Here is a 24,414-nt window from a genome sequence, read left to right on the forward strand (position 1 = left end):
ATAACAGGGTACCTAATAAAATCACTAAATTATGTTATAATCATGATTATGACAGAGTACCTAATATAATCACCAAATGACACATATACCATATTTGACATAATCACTAAATTATGTTATTTTGTTTGAGTCATTATATACAATCTAATCCTTTACAAAAAGTCCTATCATCCAAAGTAATATACAAATACTTTAAATTGTTTCTCCAATAAAAGAAAAAAAATGTACTATTACCTTCCTTCAAACATACCACAAAATAATCAGAGCCACCTATAACAAACCCACAGCCAACATCAAATTGAATGGGCAAAAGCTGAAAGTGCTTGCCTTGATAACTGACACAAGACAAGGATGCCCTCTCCTATTCAATATAATTGGAAGTCCCGGCTGGAACAATCAGGCAAGAGAAAGAAATAAAAGGCATGCAAATAGGAAAAGAGGAAGTCAAACAATCCCTGTTTACAGACTGCACAAACACATATCTACAAACCCCGTAGTCTGAAACCAAAACCTCCTTAAGCTAATAAACAACTTCAGCAAATTATCAGGATACAAAATCAATGTACACAAATACTAGCATTCCTATATCACAACAGCAGTCAAGCCAAGAGCTTGATGAGGAATGTAATCCCAGCCACAATTGCAACAGAAAGAATAAAATACTTTGGATTACAGCTAACTAGGGAGGTGAATGATCTTTGAAATGAAAATTTCAAAACACTGCTGAAAGAAATCAGAGATGACACAACCAAATGGAAAAACATTCCATGCTCATGGATAGGAAAAATTAATATCATTAAAACGGCCATACTGTTCAAAGCAATTTATAGATTCACTACTGTTCCTATTAAACTACCAATGACATTCTTCACAGAATCAGGAAAAAAAAACTATTTTAAAATTCATGTGGAACCAACAATCAGCCCAAATATCCAAGGCAACCCTAACCAAAAAGAACAAAACTGAAGGCATCATACTACCTGACATTAAACTATACTACAGGAATATAATAACCAAACAACATGGTACTGGTACAAAAACTGACACATAGACCAATGGAACAGAATACAGAGCCCAGAAATAAGTCTGCACCTACAACTACCTGACCTTTGACAAAGCTGACAAAAATAAGCAATGAGGAAAGGACTCCCTATTCAATAAACCATGCTGACATAACTGGCTAGCCATATGCAGAAAGCTGAAGCTAGACCCCTTCCTTATATCACATACAAAAATCAAACTCAAGATGGATTAAATACTTAAATATGAAAACCAAAACTATAAAAATCCTGGAGGATAACATAAACAATACCATTCTGGACATAGGAATGGGCAAAGGTTTCACCATGAAGACACCAAAAGCAATTGCAACAAAAGCAAAAATTGACAAATATCTAATTAAACTTAAGAGCTTCTGTACAGCAAAGGAAACTATCAACAGAGTAAACAGACAACCTACAGAATGGGAGAAAACTTTTACAAATTACGCATCAGAAAAAAAGTCTAATAGCCATAATCTATAAGGAAGTTAAATTTACAAGAAAAAAACAACCCATTAAAAAGTGGGCAAAGAGCATGAACAGACACTTTTCAAAAGAAGGCTTAAATGTGGTTAACAAGCATATAAAAAGATCTCAATATCACTGATCATTAGAGAAATGCAAATCAAAACCACAATAAGATAACATCTCATATCAGTCAGAATGGCTATTACTAAAAAGTCAAAAAATAACAGTTGCTGACGAGATTATGGAAAAAAGGATTGTTTATACACTATTGGCAGCAATTCCTCAAAGAGCTAAAAACAGAAATACCGTTTGACCCAGCAGTCCCATTACTGGGTATATACCCAAAGGAAAATAAATCAGTCTGTCAGATCCAACAAATATGGAGGCCAAGGAGACAGGTCCTTGAAAAGAAGACAGTGTGGAGTGGGTGGTCCCATATTGATTAAAAAGGGAATGGACTTACCCTCCAGCGTAAGAGTTACCCAAAGCTCAGCGTCCATGATGGTCCAGGGGCCTCCGAGATGTTCAGGCAGCGTCAGTCTTCAGCCACTTATCAGGGCTTTGGGCAGTTTTGGGAACTCTGTGGTCCATACAAAATGTCCATCAGATCCCACCAAATATACACAAGAATTTTAATACTTAACCCAGTCTTCCAATCTCGCCTGGAGTAACTTAAATATCATCCTTACTTCCCCTGCCACCCCTGAAAAACACTTAATATGCATTTTATCACCCAGTCAGCCCCTAACATTAAACAGCTACAGAAATCAAAATATGGCCCTCAAACCCCACAATAGGAATTCATCAACCTCGCCTTCAAGGTGTTCAGTAACAGGGAAGAAGCTGCCCAGCCACAGGGCATCTCAGAACTACAGATGCTTGCCTCTACTGTATGAAAAACCCCAGCCACACCACTGGCTCACAAAGACTTCAAAGCGCCCAGACTGCAGCATCCAGCTACCCCTCCCAGACCTTGCTTCAAATGTCAGAAACCTGGCCACCGGGCCAAGGAATGCCTACACGCCAGGATTCCTCCTAAGCCCTGCCCTGTCTGTGTGGGCCCCCACTGGAAGTCTGACTGTCTGACTCACGTTGCTGTGGCTTGGCAGCTGAAGGCTGACGCTGCCTGAACATCTCGGAGGCCCCCTGGACCATCACGAACACTGAGCTTCAGGTAACTCTTACGGTGGAAGGTAAGTCCCTCCCCTTCTTAATCAACACAGGGGCCTCCCACTCCTCGCTGCCTTCTTCTCAAGGACCTGTCTCCTTGGCCTCCCTAACTGCTGTGGGAATTGACAGCAAGGCCTCCAGGCCTCTCCAAACTCCCCAAGTCTGGTGTCAATTAGGCCAGCACTCCTTTCCACGTTCCTTCCTGATCATCCCCACTTCTCCAGTTCCCCTGTTAGGCCGAGATATCCTAGTAAAATTGTCTGCCTCTTTATTCCTGAGCTATAGCCACACGCATTGATGCCGTTTCACCCCCCGCACCACCGCAAGCCCTACCTCCCTCAATAGCTCCCCTTATGTCCCCCTACCTTAACCCTAGGCTGTAGAACACCACCTCCCCATCCCTTGCTCACTCACCACTCAGCATCCCCTTAAAATCTAACCACCCTTATCCTACCCAGCGCCAGTACCCCATCCCAGCACAAGCCTTAAAAGGCCTAACTCAATCCCAGCTACTCAGGAGGCTGAGGCAGGAGAATTGCCTGAACCCAGGAGGCGGAGGTTGCGGTGAGCCGAGATCGCACCACTGCACTCCAGCCTGGGTAACAAGAGCGAAACTCTGTCTAAAAAAAAAAAAAAAATGCCTAACTCCTGTTATTACCCACTTTCTACAACACAGCCTTTTAGTTTCCACTAACTCTTCCTACAAAACCCCCATCCTACCCGTCCAAAAACTGGACGAGCCCTACAGGTTAGTCCAAAACCTTCGCCTTGTAATCACGTAGAGCTCCCCGTCCATCCTGTAGCGCCAAATCCCTATACTCTCCCGAGCAGCTCTAAAATCCCTCTCCTCTTCCACCTACACAGCCATCCCCGCCCTACCAGCAGACTGCGCAAACTCTCCTGTCTCTTTACACCTCTGGACTTCCTTCAACCAGCCCCACCTGGACCCCCTGGAAGAGCTCCTCTCCTCCACAGAAACACCCCAGATACCTCATAACAACAGGTCACTGCTCTTCTTTGCACCTACCTACATAACCTCTCACCCTATACGAACTCCACACCCCACGTTATTGGACCATCAACCGCACAAACAACTATCCCTATCACCACCCGCTTGTGCATTTCCTGACAATCACCCGCAGGAATTCCCCTGGAAAACCTCCCACCCTCTTTGTGCTTCTTCACACTCCACCTCCAAAGCCCTGTTACCCACATTAACCAAGAAATAGGAACGTACCAGCCTCACAGTCTGCAGAATGTCAGTAGCAAGTTTTGCCTAGGCAGGCATTTACCCTGTGTCTCACGCCACGCTTGGCCGCCCTCCCCTTGCTCAGCAGACTCTCCTCCAGACCTCTCTTCCTGCCTGCTCATACCTAACCTTGTTAATGCAACCGAACAGTTACTCATACATTCCAAATGCTTTCTCATACACCATTAAAACAACACCTCTCCTTCCACACAATTACCCTATCAAACCCCACAGCAACCTCGAAAAGCCACAGCCCTTGCTAGTTCCCTTGGTATTCGGGTACAAGACCCCAGACCTCCCCAGACACTTTCTCACCTTTCAGTTCACACTTGCAGTTCTGCCTAAGCCAAAAACGTTTTCTCTTCTGTAGCTCTTCCACCTACCTGTGTCTTCCTGCCAACTAAACAGGCACCTGTACCTTAATTTTCCTTACTCCCAAAATCCCCTTTACCAATGGAAATCAACACTTCCTTGTCCCCCTTGTAACTCCTACACAACAAAAAAAAAGGCCATTCCATTAATCCCCTTGCTTGTAGGATGAGGAGTCTCCACCGCCGCAGCGGGGACAGGTATAGCGGGCCTCACTCCTTCCATCACCACGTTTCTGTCTCTCTAATCATTTCTCCACCAGCATTACAGACATAACCCAGACACTATCTGTCCTCCAAGCCCAAGTTAATTCCTTGGCAGCAGCTGTCCTCCAACATCGCCAAGGCTTCAATCTACTAACTGCTAAGAAAGGGGGACTCTGCCTATTCCTAAATGAAAAAGGCTGCTTTTATCTAAGCCAGTCTGACCTTGTATATGACGCCATCAACAGACTTCAAGACAGGGCCCAAAAGCTCCCTAAGCAGGCAAATGATTGTTCTGGACCTAGCTGGCCACTCTCTAACCGGGTATAATGGCTCCTTCCATTAGCAGGCCCTTATATCTATCCCTCTCCTTCTCTTATTTGGACCTTGCCTTTTCTGACTAATCTGTCAATTCCTACAAAATCATATCCAAGCTATAACCAATCAGTCAATATGGCAAATGCTCCTTCTAACAACCCCACTATCACTCCTGCCCCAAAATGTCTCAGCAATCTAAAATGTCTCCCATTATTAAGTTTCCATGACACCCCCAATCCCTCGCAAAGAGGCCCTGAGAAACATCACCCATCACCCCTCTGTACTGCCCCTAAAATTTTACTGCCCCCCACTTTTTGTGGTTTTTACTTTTTTACCTTTATATTATTAATATAAAAAGGCAGGAATGCAAGGTTCTTTGAACTGACTGCACCATGAATTACACCATGGTCAAGCCATGGTGACCCCTCTGACCCATACGTACACCTCCAGATGGCCTCCTGAAGCCAGAAAGTCTAAGATAACAAGAAAACCACTGAAGGAGGAGAATAGCTAGCTCCTGCAGTGCCTGATTAACCAACCTTGCAACATTCCATCGTTGTTCTGCCTCAACTGATAAGCCAAACTTGTGACACTGGAACTTGAACATTGTGACACACACAGCACCCCCCTCACTCTGACACCCACTCACCCCTTGCAAAAACCACCCTGAACTGTAACTTCTGTAACTTTCCACTGCCTTCGCCAAACCTATAAGACCAGCTCCTAGCCCACCACCCTCTGCTGACTCTCTTTTCAGACTCAGCCCATCTGCACCTTGGGGAATCAACAGCCTTCTTGCTCACACAAAGCCTGTTTAGGTTGTTCTCTTCATTCAGAGCACACCTAACATTTTGTACGTATCACAGGAGTCCCAAAAACTGCCCAAAGCCCTGGAATTGGTCTGAAAGGGCCTAAGAAATGAATCCTTTTTTATATGGAACTTCACTTATTTACATCCATTGTTTCATTTGCTCCCTGTAACAATCAAAGGAATAAGGCAAATTCGACATAAGCAGACCCATTTGGAATGTGGAGAAACTAAATCCAAGAGAGATGAAGACTTTGACCCAAAGGTATATTGGGTAAGAAGCAGAGTAAAAGCTAGAATCCAGAGCTTTTGACTCCAGGACCATGTTTCTTGTTTTACCTCCATGCTGTCTCTTCAGCCATCAGTCATTGTCTCTCTCCTACTGTGTCTACACAGCTGAATCACGATTCCTTGCTTGCTTAAAGGTTAATGGACAGCCTCTTCTATGTTAACCTAGCCTTCCTGAAGCAATGGCTCGTTTTGTAATGCCCAAAGCCATACATGTTCACCACAAACAAAATCTTTTCTTTCTCTTCTTAATGACTCCCTTCATCCTCCTCTCCAAACTCCCAGAAAAATTGAACCCTAGCGAACCCACATTGAACCTCCTAAGATTCAGGCTATTTTTAGATCAAGACTGACATACTCAGGCAGCAAAGAGAGCCAGAGAGACGCCAAAGTCAGTATTCACCCTGGAAATGAACAAAAATGGGAAGCAAGCTGGCCAGTTCAGTGTCCCTTCAGATTTATAATAAATTGTCTGAGAGAACTTGGTAAACTAGCAATGACTCCATGCCAGAAATTCTTTGCCTCAGCCAATCCCGGAACTTAGTCTGTTAAACCTAGGCCACCTGAGGTTTTTCAGAAATATTGCTCTCACATAAAGTCCACATAGCTCAGCCACTGCTGCCAAGAACAAGGCCTAGAGACCATATTGGCAAGCTTGGTGCTGGTCCCACTGGGTCATCACATGAGAAAGACAGAAACTCTCCTAAGTAGGCGTCAGAAATCCTAGATTCCTTACCACTTCTGAGCCATGTGACATTGAGGGAGTCACTAGGAAGATCTATGGCCCCAGCTGTGGGGTATGCAGCTTTTGCTGTCAGCCCCTTCTGGGACTGTCTCAGTCTCAGCCATAAAGAATCCTCTCCCCTAAAAGTCATATCCTTCCAGGGGCGGCCCGCAGTCAAATGACTGATTAGAGTTTAAAAGCACTGGAAATGTCGGCCCAGTTCAAGACATCTCTGCCAGGCCTTTCTCACTCCAGAGCTCCCCACTGAGTTGGCTGAGACTACATCACAGCTAGACCCCTCCCCATGCCAACCCTGCTGCTTCTACCTCTCTTCAAAGGTTTGATCCTAAGGGCTCTCCCTCATGCATACCCTAAAAAATAAACACCATCTCAGAGTATGCCTCCTGGTGAACCAAATATGAAGCACCAATAAATAAATGCCATTGACACTATTAGTGAACTCCAAAAATATAACACCTCAAATAAGAATCCTCTGAAAAGAGTTATTTTAATAAGGTTAAAAAATCTCTACAAACCATGCAAAGTCACACTATGTTGGAAGTTAGACAAGATCTCTGCTAAGCTCCTGAAGGACAAAACACAAACAATAATAGTAGTAATAATAATAAATACAGCCTTCTGCTTCCGTTTCTTCACAGCTGAATTCCTAGATGCAGTCATGGAATAAGAGAAGTGTTTCTTCCGTCTCAGCAACTTCACCTTTCTCTGTCGTCCAGTAGATGTCCTACACTCCCTCCTATACCTAATGCTTTCCTTCGCTCTAACTCCCTCTTTCGTGTCAATAAGAGAAAAGTATGCAAAAGTCTGCACCTGCCTCAGACCTATCATTGAAATTACATTTGTTAGTGAATAATTATTAAGTGGGTTCTGTGACTGCTCCCCAGATCCCCACTTCAGGACTGAAAGGTTTATTTCCCAGCAGCTGGAAGTGCTGTGGGCAGCTAGCCCTTAGCTCTCCCTCAGCTGAAGATAGCTGCATCACCCAGGAACACAGCCCCATAGAATGACAGGTCAGTGCACAAGATTAACAGTCCCTTCGTCCCAATTTGGGACTACTCTGAAAAGGCTTCTGAGGCCCTGTGAAGTTGGCTGAGGCTACGTGAAGACTGAATCGCAGCGTGACTTCTCCCTCTGCCCAGTCAGTTCTTCTTCCTATCCTTCCACAAAAACTGTTAGCCCTGAAAGTATCCCCTGATAAGTCTCCTACATACTCTCTCTATTCCATAGTCTGCCTTGGTAGCAGGAGTCTTCTGGAAAAGCAGACACTAAGATGGAATACCGGGCTTTGAATATCATCTGGCTGGCTGGCAATGAAGACCTCATCACTGGTGATGGATTCCAGATAATTCTAGGTCCACCATACACCTCTCACTACCCAACACATACTAGAAAGAGTCAAAAGAATATGTACAAAACTGGATTTTTAAAAAGCTGTATCAAAGTGGACAACACAATTGTCACTTTCACCAGTGCTAAACTAGGATACACCAACAGAAAGAAATTTATTGGGACTTTGAGAATTTCAGGAAAACAGAAATTCTAAGAAAAATATAATTAGATGGCCATTACTGGGGACAACTGATGCTCTGGAGAAAAAACGCAATGAAAAGCTGACGGTTATAAGTCCACAATTAAAAGCTAAGTGCGTCCAGGTATGGGGGATCATGCCTGTAATCCCAATGCTTTTAAAGACCAAGGTGGGAGGATTGCTTGAGACCAGGAGTTTGCAACCAGCCTGGGCAACACTGTGAGACCGTATCTCTACAAAAAATTTAAAAATAAAACTTAGCTGGGCAGGGTGGTGCCTGCCCATAGTCCTGGCTCCTCAAGAGACCAAGGTGGGAGGATCCCACTGAGGCCGCAGTGATCTATGACCGCACCACTCCAGCCTGAGTGACAGACCTAGACTCTGTCTCAAAAAAAAAAAAAAAAAAAGCTACGTGTGCAAAGAGTTGATATTCAATGGGTATGAAGTTTCAATTATGCAAAATGAATAAGCTCTAGAGATCCATTCTACAACACTGTGCCTATAATTAGCAATACTGTTTGTACCCCTAAAAGTTTAAGACAGTAGATCTCATAGTAAGGGGTCTTACCGCACTATTTTCTTAAATCCATGGGGGGAAAATAATCCAAATGTGAAACAAAGAGGACTTACACACCTCAATTTCAAAACTTACCACTAAGGTAAAGTAATCAGGACAACGTAGTACCGACATACGGAGAGATATGTAGGTCGATGGGTCCAGAAGTAAACGCATACACTTCTAGCCTATTGATTCTTGACAATGATGCTAAATCCATGCAATGGGGCACAGTGTCCTCAACAAAGGGGTGGTGAGACAACTGGATAGCCTGATGCAAAAGAATAAAGTGGATTCCTTACACCACATAAAAAAATTAACTCAAAATGGATCAAAGACTTAGAGCTAAAACTTTAAAACCCTTAAAATAAAACATAGAGGTAAATATTCATAACGTTCGATTTGGCAATTGTTTCTTAAATATAGACCCAAAAGCATAAGTAACAAAAGAAAAATATACATTAAACTTGATTAAAATTAAAAATGTTTGTGCATCAAAGTACGTTATCAAGAGAGCAAAAGGACTGCTCACAGAATGAGAGAAATTATTTACAAATGAAATATCTGCCAAGGATCTAATACCAAAAGAACACCTACCATTCAACAACAAAAAGTCAAACAACCCAAATAAAATACGAGCAAAAAATGATTTGAATAGGCATTTCTCTGAGAAAGACATACAAATAGATAATAAGCACATGTTATTCATCACTCGTCACTAGGAAAATGCGAATCAAAACATGGATGTACTACTACTTCACACCCACTAGGATGACTATGGTCGGAAAACAGACTAGATTTTCCACCAAGATGGCCGACTAGGAACAGCTCCAGTGCACAGCTCCCAGCAAGAGCAATGCAGAACTGGGGAGATCTCCGCATTTTCAACTGAGGTACCAGGTTCATCTCACTGGGACTGGTTAGACAGTGGGTGCAGCCCAAGAAGGGCAAGCTGAAGCAGGGTGGGGCACTGCCTCATCTGGGAAGTGCAAGGGACTGGAGAACTCCCTCTCCTAGCCAAGGGAACGCATTAGGGACATTTCCTGACACTAACACTCAGGCTCAGATAAGGCATATTTCCCATGGTCTTCACAACCCACAGACCAGGAGATTCTCTCCGGTGCCTACAGCACTACTACCCTGGGTTTCCAGAACAAAACCAGGCAGCCTTTTAGCCACAGCAGTTTTCTCTTTTCTTCTCATACCCCAGTGGTGCCTAGGCGGCCAGTGAGTCAGAACCACTCATTCCCCTGAAAAAGGGAGCTAAAGCCAGGGAACCAAGTGATCTGGCCCAGCACGTCCCACCGCCACAAACACCAGCAAGCTAAGATCCTCTGGCTTGAAATTCTTACAGCCAGCACAGCAGTCTGACCTCGATCTGGGACATCTGATCTTCGTAAGGGGAGGGGTGTCTGCCATTGCTGAAGCTCCGGTAGGTGGTTTTAACCTCGCCTGTGTAAACAAAGTCACTGGAAAATTGACACAGCAACTGGGCAGAGCCCAGGGCAGCTCAGCAATGCCTCCGCTGGCAGACTGTCCCTAGACTCTCTTCTTGCTGGGCAGGGCATCTCTGAAAAAACTCAGCAGCCTGCCAGGGACTCGTAAACAAAGCCCTCACCTTCCTGGGACAGAGCACCTGGGAAAAAGTGGTGGTTGTGGGTTCAACTTCATCAGACTTTAATGTCCTTGCCTAGCAGCTCTGAAGGGAGCAATGGATTTACTAGCACAGTGCTTGAGCTCCGATAAGGGACAGATTGCCTTCTCAAGTGGCTCCCTGACCCCCTTGTATCCTGACAGGGAGACACCTGCAAGCAGGGGCTGACAGACACCTTATACAGGAGAGCTCTGGCTGGCATTGCTGGGTACCCTTCTGGAACAAAGCTACCAGAGGAAGAATAAGACAGCCATCTTTGCTGTTCTGCAGCCACCACTGGTGATTCCCAGTAAAATGGGGTCTGGAGTGAACCTCCAGCAAACTCCAGCAGACCTGCAGAAGAGGGGCCTGACTGTTAGAAGCAAAACTAACAAACAGAGATAAATAGTTTCAACATCAACAGAAAGGACACCCACTCAGAGACTCCATCCAAAGGTCACAAACTTCAAAGACCAAATGTAGATAAATCCACAAACATGGGAAGAAACCAGTGCAAAAAGACTGAATTATCCAAAAACCAGAATACCTCTTCTCTTCAAAGGGATCACAATTGCTCACCAGCAAGGGAACAAAACTGGATGGAGAATGAGTTTGATAAATTGACAGAGGCAGGCTTCAAAAGGTGGGTAATAACAAGCTTCTTCAAGCTAAAGGAGCATGTTCTAACCCAATGCAAGGAAGCTAAGAATGTTAAAAAAGGTTAGACAAAATGCTAGCTCTAATAACCAGCTTAGAGAAGAACATAAATGACTTGATGGAGATGAAAAAAAAAAAGAGAGAACTTCGTGAAATATACACAAGTTTCGATAGCCGAATTGATACAGTGGAAGAAAGGATATCAGAGATTGAAGAACAACTCAGTGAAATAAAGTGAGAAGGCAAGATTAGAGAAAAAAGTGAAGAGAAATGAACGAAACCTGCATGAAATATGGGATTATGTGAAAAGACCAAATCTGTGTTTGATCAGTGTACCTGAAAGTAAAGGGGAGAATGAAATCAAGTTGGAAAACACTCTTCAGGATATTATCCAGGAGATAATATCTAGCAAGGCAGATATTATCTATCCAACCTAGCAAGGCAGGCCAACATTCAAATTCAGGAAATTCAGAGAACACCACAAAGATATTCCTCAAGAAGAGGAATATAATCATCAGAATCACCAAGGCATATAATCGTTAGAATCACCAGTGTTGAAATGAAGGGATAAAATGCTAAGAGCAACCAGAGACAAAGATTGGGTTACCCGCAAAGGGAAGTACATCAGACTCACAGCAGATCTCTCGGCAGAAACCCTACAAGCCAGAAGAGAGTGGGGGCCAATATTCAACATCCTTAAAGAAAAGAATTTTCAACCCAGAATTTCAGATCCAACCAAACTAAGCTTCATAAGCGAAAGAGAAATAAAATTCTTTATGGACAAGCAACGACTGAGAGATTTCATCACCACCAGGCCTGCCTTACAAGAGCTCCTGAAGGAAGCACTAAACATGGAAAGGAACAACCAGTACCAGCCACTGCAAAGACATACCAAATGGTAAAGACCATCGACAATATGAAGAAACTACATCAACTAACAGGAAAAACACAACCAGCTAGCATCAAAACAGCAGAATGAAATTCACACATGACAATATTAACCATAAATATAAATGCAATAAATGCCCCAATCAAAAGACACAGACTGGCAAATTGGATAAAGAGTCAAGAACCATTGGTGTGCTGTATTAGGAGACCTGTCTCACATGCAAAGACACACACAGACTCAAAATAAAGGGATGGAGGAAGATTTACCAAGCAAATGGGTAGCAAATAAAAGCAGGGGGTGTGATCCTAGGTTCTGATAAAACAGACTTTAACATATCAAAAAAGACAAAGAAAGCATTACATAATGGTAAACGAATCAATGTAACAAGAGCTAAGTATCCTAAATATATATGCACCCAATACAGGAGCACCCAGATACATAAAGCAAGTTCTTAGAGACCTACAAAGAGACACCAGGTGCGGTGGCTGTAACCCTAGCACTTTAGGAGGCTAAGGAGGGTGGATCATGAGGTCAAGCATTCAGGACCAGCCTAGCCAACATAGCGAAACCCCATCTCTACTAAAAACAAAAAATTAGCTGGGTGTGGAGGCAGGTACCTGTAATCCCAGCTACTTGGGAGGCTGAGGCAGGAGAATCACTTGAACTCAGGAGGTGAAGGTTGCAGTGAGCTGAGATGGGGGCCACTGCACTCCAGCCCTGGTGACAGTGCAACACTCCATCTCAAAAAAAAACAAAAAAAAAAGATTCCCACACAGTAATAGTGGGAGACTTTAACACTCCACTGTCAATATTGGATCAACAAAACAGCAAATTAACAAGGATAATAAGGACTTGAACTGAGATCTGGACCAAGCGAACCTAATAGACAGCTACAGAACTCTCCACCCCAAATCCACAGAATATACATTCTTCTCAGGACCACATTGCACTTATTCTAAAACTGGCCACATAATTGGAAGTAAAATGCTCCTCAGCAAATGCAAAAGAACAGAAATTATAACAGTCTCTTGGATCACAGTGCAATCAAATTAGAACTCAGGATTAAGAATCTCACTCAAAACCGCCCATCCACATGGAAACTGAACAACCTGCTCTTGAGTGACTACCAGATAAATAATGAAATGAAGGCAGAAATAAAGATGTTCTTTGAAACCAAAGAGAAGGAAGACACAATGTACTAGAATCTGTGGGACACATTTAAAGCAATGTCTGCAGAGAAATTTATAGCACTAAATGCCAAAAAAGAAAAGAGGAAAGATCTAAAATCAACACCTTAATGTCACGATTAAAAGAACTAGAGGATCAAACAAATTCAAAATCTAGCAGAAGACAAGAAATAACTAAGATAAGAGCAGAACTGAAGGAGCTACAGACACACAAAAAAAACCTTCAAAAAAAAAAAATCAGTGAACCCAGGAGCTGGTTTTCTGAAAAGATCAACAAAACAGACCACTAGCCGGAATAATAAAGAAGAAAATAAAGAAGAACCAAATAAATGCAATAAAAAATGATAAAGGGGACATCAACACCAATCCCACAGAAACACAAACCACCATCAGAGATTACTACAAATATCTCTGCAAATGAACCACTAAATCTAGAAGAAATGGGTAAATTCCTGGACACTTACATCCTCCCAAGACTAAACCAGGAAGAAACTGAATCCCTGAATAGACCAGCAACAAAATCTGAAGTTGAGGCAGCAATTAAGAGCCTACCAACCAAAAAAACTCCAGGACCTGACGGATTCACAGCCAAATTCTACCAAATGTACAGAGAGGAGCTGGTACCGTTCCTTCTGAAACTCTTCCAAACAATACAACAAAAAGACAGAATCCTCCCTAACTCATTTTATGAGATCAACATCATCCTGATACCAAAACCTGGCAGAGACACAACTAAAGAAAATTTCAGGCCAATATCCATGTGGCATACAGCTTGGCCAGTTGGTAAAATAGCTGATTGCAGAAAACTTGAAGGATGAGAGAAGCAGAGGGTCATGAGGAAAGGCATGTGGATATACTTACAGGAATGGGCATGAAATGTACATATATTTGCATTATTAACGCCCTCCAAAGAGCATTCAACACAGGAAAGACAATTCAACAACCAAGTAGAATCAGTCAACCAGCTGGTATCAGCCAGAGTCTGTCACTGGCCAGCCCAGTATTGAATTACCGGTTTATAAATGTAGTAGCAATAGTAGAAATGAAGACTATGAAGGCCCGAACAAGATGGCTCTCACTCACCAAGGGTAACCTACCTTCTGCCACCTTCCACCAATAGTGAACCCCATTTCTCAAAGAAACCAACCAGACGTTTGACAGCAAATACAAGCAATGAACACTTTCCCCTTTGGAGGGGACAGTGATTGATTCATCTTAAGTACAATCGCCGCGTATTATGAGTATGAGTTTGACTTCTATGCTTACTGGGAAAGGGTTAGTACTATCCTATGAGGGGTTTCAGTGTATTTGATCTGCCAGCACAGATATTTGGCCTCCAGCTAATCCATCTGGGCATCTCTGAATGTGTGCTTTGTCCAGATTTGAAGATAAATTGATGAGTCCAGCCGCTGTTGCCTGAAGGGGGCATGGTAACCAAGAGCTCAGATATCTCAGAGATGAGGACCTGAGTACCCCAAAAGATAAGCTGCCAAAACCAAAAGAGTTGCAAGCTGAGGACGAGGGGAACCCATCAGAGAAAGGAGTTGGTTAAAATCAATGGCCACTCAAACCCAGCTCAGTGGAAGAGACAGCACTTCATCCATTAACTTTCCTCTTGTAAGCTTCTCCAATGGAAAGGAGCCCAGCACACCCAGAAGTTATATGAAAAAACTGGCTTTGAGTGGCAGAAGGGGTGGTCTGATGTGGAGCCCAGTCCCTCCAGTGCTAAGATTTGTTTTCCCTGCTGCAGGAGCATTGCTAGCTAGCAGCCCTCAGCTAAGAAGAGGCTCCTTGCCCAAGTCACATTTCCTCACTAGGGGCCCGCCTGCATCAATCATAGATCAGCATGGCTTTACAACAGCCTGGCCCACTCGCCTTCATGCTGGGTGTCTCTGCAGGGCGCCCGCCCAGAGCATTGGCCTGTGTTGAGAATGCAACACGACTTAATCACTCTTTTTTGCACAATCCTGCTTCCTTCTCTTCCCCCACAGGTGTTAATCCTGAGAGCCCTCTCCAGGAAACTTCCTGCTTGCAAATTTTTATCTCAGAGTTTTGATCTCTGGGAGACCTGGCCTAAAATATATATAATTACACCATAATAGAAACACATTCCAGATGACACTGCATCTCAGCTCATCACTTAATTCTGCTAAGCTGTGTTTTAATCATCCCTGATTAACTTATCATCAGACACTCCCAAAGAAAATTAGAGAACGTTTCCTACATTTTTTAAGCCCCTAAAAGCCTACTCATGTTATCTTTAGTCTCAATAAATGGCCTCACTTCACAGAAATCAAGGCTAATATTATTTCCCATAACCTTCCTCCTCCCACTCCTCAATTTCTTTGTATGCTCACACATATTTTCCTCCTTTCTTACGTTCTTAGATAATAAAGTGTCTCCATTAATTCATACTACTTAGATTTTACCCTATGATTTCCTGACTTCTCCAAAACAATATTTCATCAGTCTTTAATCTCTTCATCTGAAAGTTTCCTTCCTTTTAGTTTATAAATAAATATGTAAGACATTATTTCATCTAAATCTTTAATCTCTCCATAAAAAAGTTTTCCTTTTAGTCTATAAATACCACTGCCTATTTCAAAAACAAAAACAAAACCTTGAGATCTATTTTTGTCCTTACCACGCATCTGTTGCTCTCCTATTCTTTACCACTAAACAAGGTGGAAAATTCTATAATGACTGTATCTATTTCATTTTCAGGCTATACCTCAATAAACTACAATCCGGATTCTATCCAGAGCTCTCTATTAAAACACCTCTCAGTTAGGGGTGGTGGCTCACACCTGTAATCCCAGCACTTTGGGAGGCTGGGGCGGGCTGATCAGGTCAGATTGAGATCATCCTTGCTAACAAGTTGAAACCCTATCTCTACTAAAAATACAAAAAATTAGCTGGGTGTGGTGGCACGTGTCTGTAATCGCAGCTACTCAGGAGGCTGGGGCATGAGAATCGCTTGAACCTGGTAGGTGGAGTTGCAGTGAGCCAAGATTACACCACTGCACTCCAGCCTGGGTGACAGAGCAAGACTCCGTGTCAAAAAGGAAAGAAAGAAACACCTCTCTGAAAAGTCACCAATAACTTCGTCCTTTTCTTTCTCAACCGCTCCGTGGTATTACATTATCTGGCTTTGTCGGTATTCTGAAAACACTTTCCTCATTACATTTTCCAAGAAACTGCACTGCCCAGGTTCTCTTTCACCACATTTTCTGTTTCTACCTACTCGTTGCAGGCACTCCCAAAGGTCTATTCTCCAATGCCTTCTCTTCCGACCATAACCTTCCTCTAAGTGATTCCGTTTTTTCCCATTTTGAGCTACAAAAATTGATTCTTAAATGAAATCACCAACTTGACATTTTCTCTTTAGCTGTAGGCCACATTTTACCATGAAGTAATACATTAGTTGTTGATTTCAAAATAAGTACATTTAATTATGCTGTGTTTCTATTCCCAGGAACTAAACATTTATGCTAAATGTGTGCTGAATAGTCTCAATACCTTTTCTGGATCCATTAATAATATGGATTTTAATAACATATTGTACTATAATGTTAGATTCCCTAATAGTCAATTAGCTTTATGTTCCTGAAATAAAACCGTTTTTAAGATGTGATTTGTTTTTTGTTTTGATAGATGGGCGGTTGCTATGTTGATCAGGCTGGATTCAAATTCCTGGGCTCAAGTGATCCTCTCACCTCAGACTCATGAGCAGTTGGGACTATAGGTTTGCTGCTACACCCAGCCTGATGTTGTATTTATTTTTTAACACATTGCTTGACAGAATTTTGTTCAAGATTTCAAAATATGCATAAATTAAATTGACCCAGAAATGCTATTGGAACATCTTCACTGGATTTTGTATTAAAATATTCTTTTCCCATGCTCTGGAAAATGTTATACATGTATCTATTCCATAACAATTTTCAAGTACCCATAAAATCTTCTGAATCTAGAATTTATTTTTTAAGATAATTCATTAAAATGTTACATTTATTCCATGGTTTCTCATCTATTTAGACTTTTTATTTCTTCTATACCAGTTTTATCTAGATAAAATGCAAAAACAACTTTTTTTTAAATTTGAAGCATGAATAATACTTTTTTATTTCGATAGGTTTTTGGGGAACAAGTGGTATTTGATTACATGAACATGTTCTTCAGTGGTGATTTCTGAGATCTTGGTGCACCATCATGTGAGCAGTGTACACTATGCTCAACATGTAGTCTTTTATCCCTCGCCACCCCCAGCTCTTTCCCCAAGTCCGATGTATCATTCTTATGCCTTTGCATCCTCATAGCTGAGCTCCCACATTAGTGAGAAAATACAATGTTTAGTTCTCCATTCCTGAGTTACTTCACTTAGAATAAGAGTCTCCAATTCCATCCAGGTTATTATAAATGCCATTATTTCATTCCTTTTTATGGCTGAGTAGTATTTCATTTTACACACACACACACACACACACACACACTCCATTTTCTCTATCTACTCATTGATGATAGGCATTTGGACTGGTCACATAGTTTTGCAATCACAAATTGTGCTGCTATAAACATGTGTGTGCAAGCATCTTTTTCATGTAATGACTCATTTTCCACTGGATAGAAACCTAGTGGTGGGATTGCTGATCTCCTTTAGGTCTTTAAGAAATCTCCATACTGTTTTCCATCGTGGTTGTACTAGTCTACATTCCCGCTAGTAGGGTAAAAGTGTTCCCTTTTGACCACATCCATGCCAACATCTATTATTTTTGATTATGGCCATTCTTGCAGGAGTGAGGTGGCAGCACATAGTGGTTTTTGTTAGATTCAAAAAAATGAAATTAGGAATCCGGCTGGATTGATCCCCGGTGGCCTGGAAATTGGGTTTTAATGGAACTTATACACAGGGGGAAAAGGACAATGCCTGAATTTTTTTTTTTAAGCAGAGAATCAGATCATATAATCCTGCCTATAGGCATAAGTGAGTGAATTAGGAGCAAAGCTTTATAGGAGGATACAATAGGTATACTGCCATAGCCTTGGCTCTGGGAGAAGAGGGATAAAAATTCTCACCTAAGATGTCATAATTACAGGCCTTCCCTTGCATGGGACCAGGAATAGAATTTCCATTGCCTCTGTTATTGGAAAAATTCCAAACTGAAAGTAAGTTTAAAATAGTCCTAGGTCAGTAGTGCCCCCCGGGCACCTGGCAAAAGCAAACACATATTATATTTGGAGAAACACATTTAAACTCACCTCTCAAATAATTTCCAAAAATAAAATGTCAAGGTTAGGAGCTCAAAAATAAATAACAGAGAAACAAGCAATCATGACCAGAATCAAGAAGAGGTAGGATCATACATGCAGCAATTACATATTTTGAATAACCAGAAATTAGGAATACATAATTAAAATATTCTATTAATGTATAAATAGAAAGAAATACATAATTTAAAAATTATATTAATGTATAAATGAAGGACAAAGAGACTATCAAAACTGATCATGCAGACTTGAAGACAGACCAAATGGACCTAAAAATGAAAATACAACTGAAATTAGAAATTTAATGTCTGGTTAAATAGATGAATAAACAAATCCGAAGAGAATTAGAGAGCTTCGTAAATAAATATTTACGAAGAAATTGTTTAGAAGTTTCTCAGATGAAAAATGTGAAAAAAAAGATGATTAACAGGAAGAATAGAGAGAAAATAGAGTAAGGGAGTGCAGAGACATCACAGAGAAACCATGAGATGAAAAATCAAAGAATTTAATAATTACAGTTTCAAGAGAGATTAGAAAGGGAAAACGATATTTAAATAATGTAAAAGCTGATGATTTCCCAGAATTTTCTTAAGGAAATCACACATCCTCAGAATCAAGAGACAAATCCAAACAGGGTAAATAAAGGGAGAAATTCACACTTAGTCACATGTTGTGAGTTTGTAAAACCCCAAAACAAAGAAAATTTTACAGGCCCCCAAAAAGGTAAAAAAAAAAATTTATTACTTACGACAGGACAACATACCGATGACTAATCTCTCAAGAGCAACAACAGAAGGTAAAAGGATAGTGAAATATCTTCAAAATGCCAAGAGGGCAACTTTCAGGTAAAACAATATCTCCCATTAACACTATCTTTCCCAATTAAGTTGAAATAACGGCATTTGCAAAAGAACAGAGGTTATAATCAACAGATATCACTATAAGAAGGCCTAAAATATGCACTTCATGAAAAAGGAAAACAGCGTTTAAGGAAGCTCTGAGATGCAAAAGATGCTAGCAGTGACAGGAAATGGTAACCATGAGATGAATCTGAAAAACATTTATAAACCTATAGCAATAGTATCTAATTTGGGGATTTTAATAGTAATATTTTCTAAAGAAAACTAATGTTAAAGTCTTAGTTCTTAAAAACTGAAATACTTACAAACGCTAGACTCACTCGTAAGCAGGTTGATCATAATTCAAGCATTATATGTCTTTATAATGTTCAGCAGAATGGTAACTACGAAAAGCGTACAAGAATATGCATAATATCTGTATTAGTAGAGGGGGAAATAAGAATAAAGAAAAAGAGCTTAATTCAAAAGTAGACAAGAAAAGGAAAAAAAAGAAAAAAAGGCTAAATTAAAAACCCAAAATTAGATGATAAAAATAAATACACATATATCAGTAATTACAATAAAGATGAATGGAATTGATTATTCTGCTAAAACATAAAATCAGCCACTTACTGTTTATAAGAAAAATACCTCCAATTTAAGGAGAGAGTAACATTAAAACTGTTTTAATAATATAAAATATAATTATTAAAATTATAACTAGATTATGGGGTTAAAATTAAAAGAAAAATAAAATTTATAACAAATTAGAATATAACTTTGAAGGGAGTTGAAAGAAAAGCTGAATGATCTTATAATCATTAAAAAATTTAATCAATAGTTGTCTTTCTCATAAAGAATTAAGTATTCATCCCACTTTTGCTGTAAAAATTATACCTCAGGATAATCAAGTAATTGATGAAGAACCATTCCTTTTTGTAAAAATATAGCCAATAAGCAATAAAGAATTTATAGAATTAAAGTCACCAGGGGCACACTGGGTTTCTCAAGGCACCCGCTTGGCCCTCTGCCCAGTTTCCTTTTCTTCCTTGCCTTTCTCTTTACTGTTCTAAAGCTTTATAATACACTTCTACTCCTTCTCTGAAACTTGCCTCTGTCTCTTTTTCTGCCTTATGACCCTCAGTTGAATTCTTTCTTCTGAGGAGGCAAGAACTGAGGTTGCTACAGACTGATTTGTCACCATGGGACTTGGACACCTTCCACAGGTAACATACTTAGTGCACTGACTCGGTAAGTACCAGAGACTGCCAGCTGGATACATCACACCCGATTAAGCCACGGAAAAGGTCCAAAACGCCAGAGCTAGAAGTCACGCCCTCAGCTCCTGAACACACTTGTAAGGCCCTGGAAGACCTGAGGTTCTTCTTTAAGCAGAAAGGTAAGTCATGTCTTTTCACCTCCAAGTAAGGCCCTCAAGCTCCAGATGGTCCTCCGTGAGGAATACTGTCCTCTCAATATTCAAGAGTCACCCGTCTACAGGGGGCCTCTAGACTGCCTATCAGTGGGACATGACACAGGCGAAATTCTGCCCGTCTCCCATGAACCTGGCTGAATACTGCTCTCACCAACTCACAGAACCAACCCTGACAGCAAGAGGACAAGAGCCACAGAACCACCACCGCCGCCCCTCTCAGCAGAAAGCAGTTAGCGAAGACTGACCTTCGTCCATTTTTCCCCAAGGATTTGGGGCGTCTTGGAATCTTGAGGAAGAAAATGGTGTAGCGGGTAGCTGGTCAGGTCTGAGCAGGGCGGGAGAGGACTCCCACACACGCGCGTGCGCTCGGGCACACACACACACACCCCCCCGCAGGAGTGCTGGGTAACTATCAGGTGAGCATGGTCAGGCAGCTTTTGACTGTTTCTCTAAAGTAATCATTGGCCACAGCCAGTGCCAGAGAAGGTCAGCCTACTAATAGATGTAGACAGGAAACACCTGAAACTGATCAGCAGCTTCCCAAGAAGATCTCAGGAGGGGAGAGAAGGAACTCAAGGTACCGGAAGTATGCCAAGGTATAAAACCCCAAGTCAAGAGGTCAAGACACACACTTGGTTTCTTGTTTATTTTTTGGTTTTTGTTTCTTTGCTTGTTTGAGAAGAAGTTTCGCTCTCGTTACCCAGGCTGGAGTGCAATGGCTCAATCCCCGCTCACTGCCTCCTGGGTTCAGGCAATTCTCCTGCCTCAGTCTCCTGAGTCGCTGGAACTACAGGCACGTGCCACCATGCCCGGCTAATTTTTTGTATTTTTAGTAGAGACGGGGTTTCACCATGTTGACCAGGATGGTCTTGATCTCTTGACCTCATGATCCACCCGCCTTGGCCTCCCAAAGTGCTGGGATTACAGACTTGAGCCACCACACCCGGCCACACACTTGGTTTCTAAAGTCACCCACTTGGCTGTCTTCCAAGTGTATTTTTCTTCTTTCCTTTCCTTACTGCTCTAAAGCTTTTACATAAACTTCCACTCCCGCTCTAAAATAAAGGGGGAAAACAATTACCAGGACAGGCGCTGTGGCTCATGCCGGTAATCCCAGCACTCTGGGAGGCCAAGGCGGGAGAATCAGTTGAGCCCAACCAATCAATCAATCAAGTACAACAATAAAGTTTACTAATGTGTAGATAGGAAGCACCTGAAACGTGTGTTGTCCTGCCTGTCTCTCCAAAACTCAGTCCTGGTTGTCTCCATTTTTCTACCCATTTCCTCCCTTCAGGGCTCTGACTGCCATTCCCTGGCTATAAGTGCTATCTATGTGTTGATGGTTTTCACATTTAGTTTCTGGTCCAGAACTTCAGCTTTATATCCATCTGCCTACATGACAACTTCACACGGATGTACCATAAACATCTCAAACATACACTGTTCAAAACTTAACTTCTGATTTCTCCCAACAAACCTACCTCAACCAGCCTTCCTCTATTCAACTGACGCCAATTCCCTCCTACCAGTTACTCATAACTGGGCTTCCTGTTGCAATCTGACTCCATCTCATACAATTTTCCTCGTTATGTTCCAGCTTCACTGGCCTGCTTTTTTTGTACTTCTTAACCCTCAGACAGACTCCCACGGAACAGCCTTGGCACTCATTGTTGCCTCTGCTTGGAATGTTTGTCCCCCAGAGATCCGTATGGTAAACTCCCTCACTGTTTTCACGTCTTTGCTTAAATGCAATTTTCTCAATGAAGTACACTGTTAATATACAGTGGAACTTCAGAGTCATTGATCATTATTGCCTAGGTTCATTATTTCATTAGCGGTTTCAAAGAGTTGTATTTTATTGTGTGTGGCGGTGTTGGTTTTGTTTTTTGTTTTTCTTTTTCCATAGAGATGGGTTTTTGCCATGTTGCCCAGGCTGGTCTCAAACTCCTGAGCTCCAGTGATCTGCCCACCCCAGGTTCCCAAAGTACTGGGGTTACAGGTGTGAGCCACGGCATCTGGATTCACTTTCTTCTTATAAACGATATGATTTATTACATATTGGGGTTACTTTTTGTAAAGTCTAAGAATATATAATTACGTGAGGGGAGGGATTTTAGTCTTCTCTGTTCAGTCCCCTAATACAGCACAAGTACATAGAACAGTGTCTGGCTTAGTAGGCATTCAATAAATATTTGTTAGTGAAAATCTATGGATTATGTCCTTTATGTTTGTTTTATAAATTATTCCATGTGCTTAGGTCATGAAGACAGTCCTCGTTTCTTCTAATTGCATTACGTTTTTGCCTTTCACATTTACTTCATAATCTATATGGAATTGCTTTTGTGTATGGAGTAAAGTGAGAATGTAATTTCATTTTCCACGTCTGTTCATTTCTACAGAATAAAACCCAAAACTATTAGCGTAACACTGAGGGGACTTCGTGATCCAGGTCCACTTCCTCTCTCCTGGGTTATCGCCGACTCCCACCCTCTGAAGCCTTGATTCAACTACACCGAACTACTGACAATTTTTGAGAACATGAAATTGTTAAAAAGTAAAATCTGTATTTGTGGACAATATAACTATATCCTAGAAAATCCCCCAAAAAGTCATTTGAAAAGCAGTTAATAAGCATTTAGAACAATTGTTCAAATGTCTGCATCTATTTTTTTTAGAGATGGAGTCTCACTCTGTTGCCCTGGCTGGAGTGCTGTGGCACGATCTCAGCTCTCTGCAACCTCCGCCTCCAGGGTTCTAGCAATTCTCTTGCCTCAGCCTCCCAAGTAGCTGGGACTACAGGTGCACACCGCCATGCCCGGCTAATTTTTTGTATTTTAATAAAGACAGGGTTTCACCATGTTGCCCAGATTGGTCTCGAACTCTTGAGCTCAGGTAATCCATGCACTTGGCCTCCCAAAGTGCTAAGATTACAGGCATGAGCCACTGCACCCAGCTGTATCTTAAAATGATTGTAAAGAGATCAAATTATGTGAGACATGCTTGTAATATTGATAAAAACAGAATTTTAAATTATATCTACCACATGCTCTAATCAAAGATTTTAAAAACTTAAATATGAAATAAATTTTAAAGAAGTACTAAAATGTTAACATTAATGGCTATGATATTTGGTAGGAAAAATTTTTCCTACTTCCTAGTTTTATTTCATGCATATAACTTAGGTTTGTTTTTGTTTTTGTTTCTGTTTTTGTTTTTTTGACATAGGTTCTTGCTCTCGAGTACAGTAATTCGATCATGGCTCACTGCAGCCTCACACCACCATCCCCAGCTAATTTTTGTATTTTTTCAGAAGACATGGTCTTGCTATGTTGCCCCGGCTGGTCTCGAACTCCTGGGTTCAAGCAGTTCTCCTACTTCAGCCTCCCAAATGCTGGCATTACAGGTGTGAGCCACTGCACCTGGCCTTAAGTTAGTTTTATAGTGAAAACAATTTTAAAGAAAAACATTTCATATTTGCATGCAAATACCAATGCAATTTATCCATGATAAGAGAAGTTCCACTGAATTTCACATAAAGCCTTGAAGAATAGGGACTTTAGCTATAATTTTATATCAGTCATAACTACCAAAAAACTGAAATGTTTAATGTGGAATATTAAGTGTGTATGTCTAGAAAAAACACCGAGGTTCATTGTCACTGAGGTTAAATGACTAAATAATAAAGAGATTGGGGGGGACATTTATTAAACATTTTCTATGCTATACCTAAGCACCGTGCTAATTACTTTAAATATATTATCTCA

General features: G+C 41.4%; 1 protein-coding gene across 25 annotated transcripts in view; it reads right to left on the reverse strand.

The window, feature by feature from the left end:
• LOC103795080 (uncharacterized) overlaps positions 1 to 24,414 on the reverse strand; it is a 597,037-nt gene that overhangs the window by 458,525 nt on the left and 114,098 nt on the right. For 18 of the 25 annotated variants that reach the window (XM_078338228.1, XM_078338230.1, XM_078338239.1 and 15 more), the window contains 2 exons: positions 8,839 to 9,013; positions 1,972 to 2,088 (listed from right to left, as the gene is read on the reverse strand). The exons of 5 other annotated variants lie outside the window; for them this stretch is intronic. The gene's annotated coding sequence lies outside the window, so the exon portion shown is untranslated. The remainder of the gene's footprint in view (positions 1 to 1,971; positions 2,089 to 8,838; positions 9,014 to 24,414) is intronic. 2 more of the 25 variants (XM_078338242.1, XM_078338222.1) reach the window with 1 other exon arrangement.

Source organism: Callithrix jacchus, chromosome 9 (genome assembly GCF_049354715.1).
Source record: "Callithrix jacchus isolate 240 chromosome 9, calJac240_pri, whole genome shotgun sequence".
Classification (NCBI taxonomy): Eukaryota; Metazoa; Chordata; class Mammalia; order Primates; family Cebidae; genus Callithrix; species Callithrix jacchus.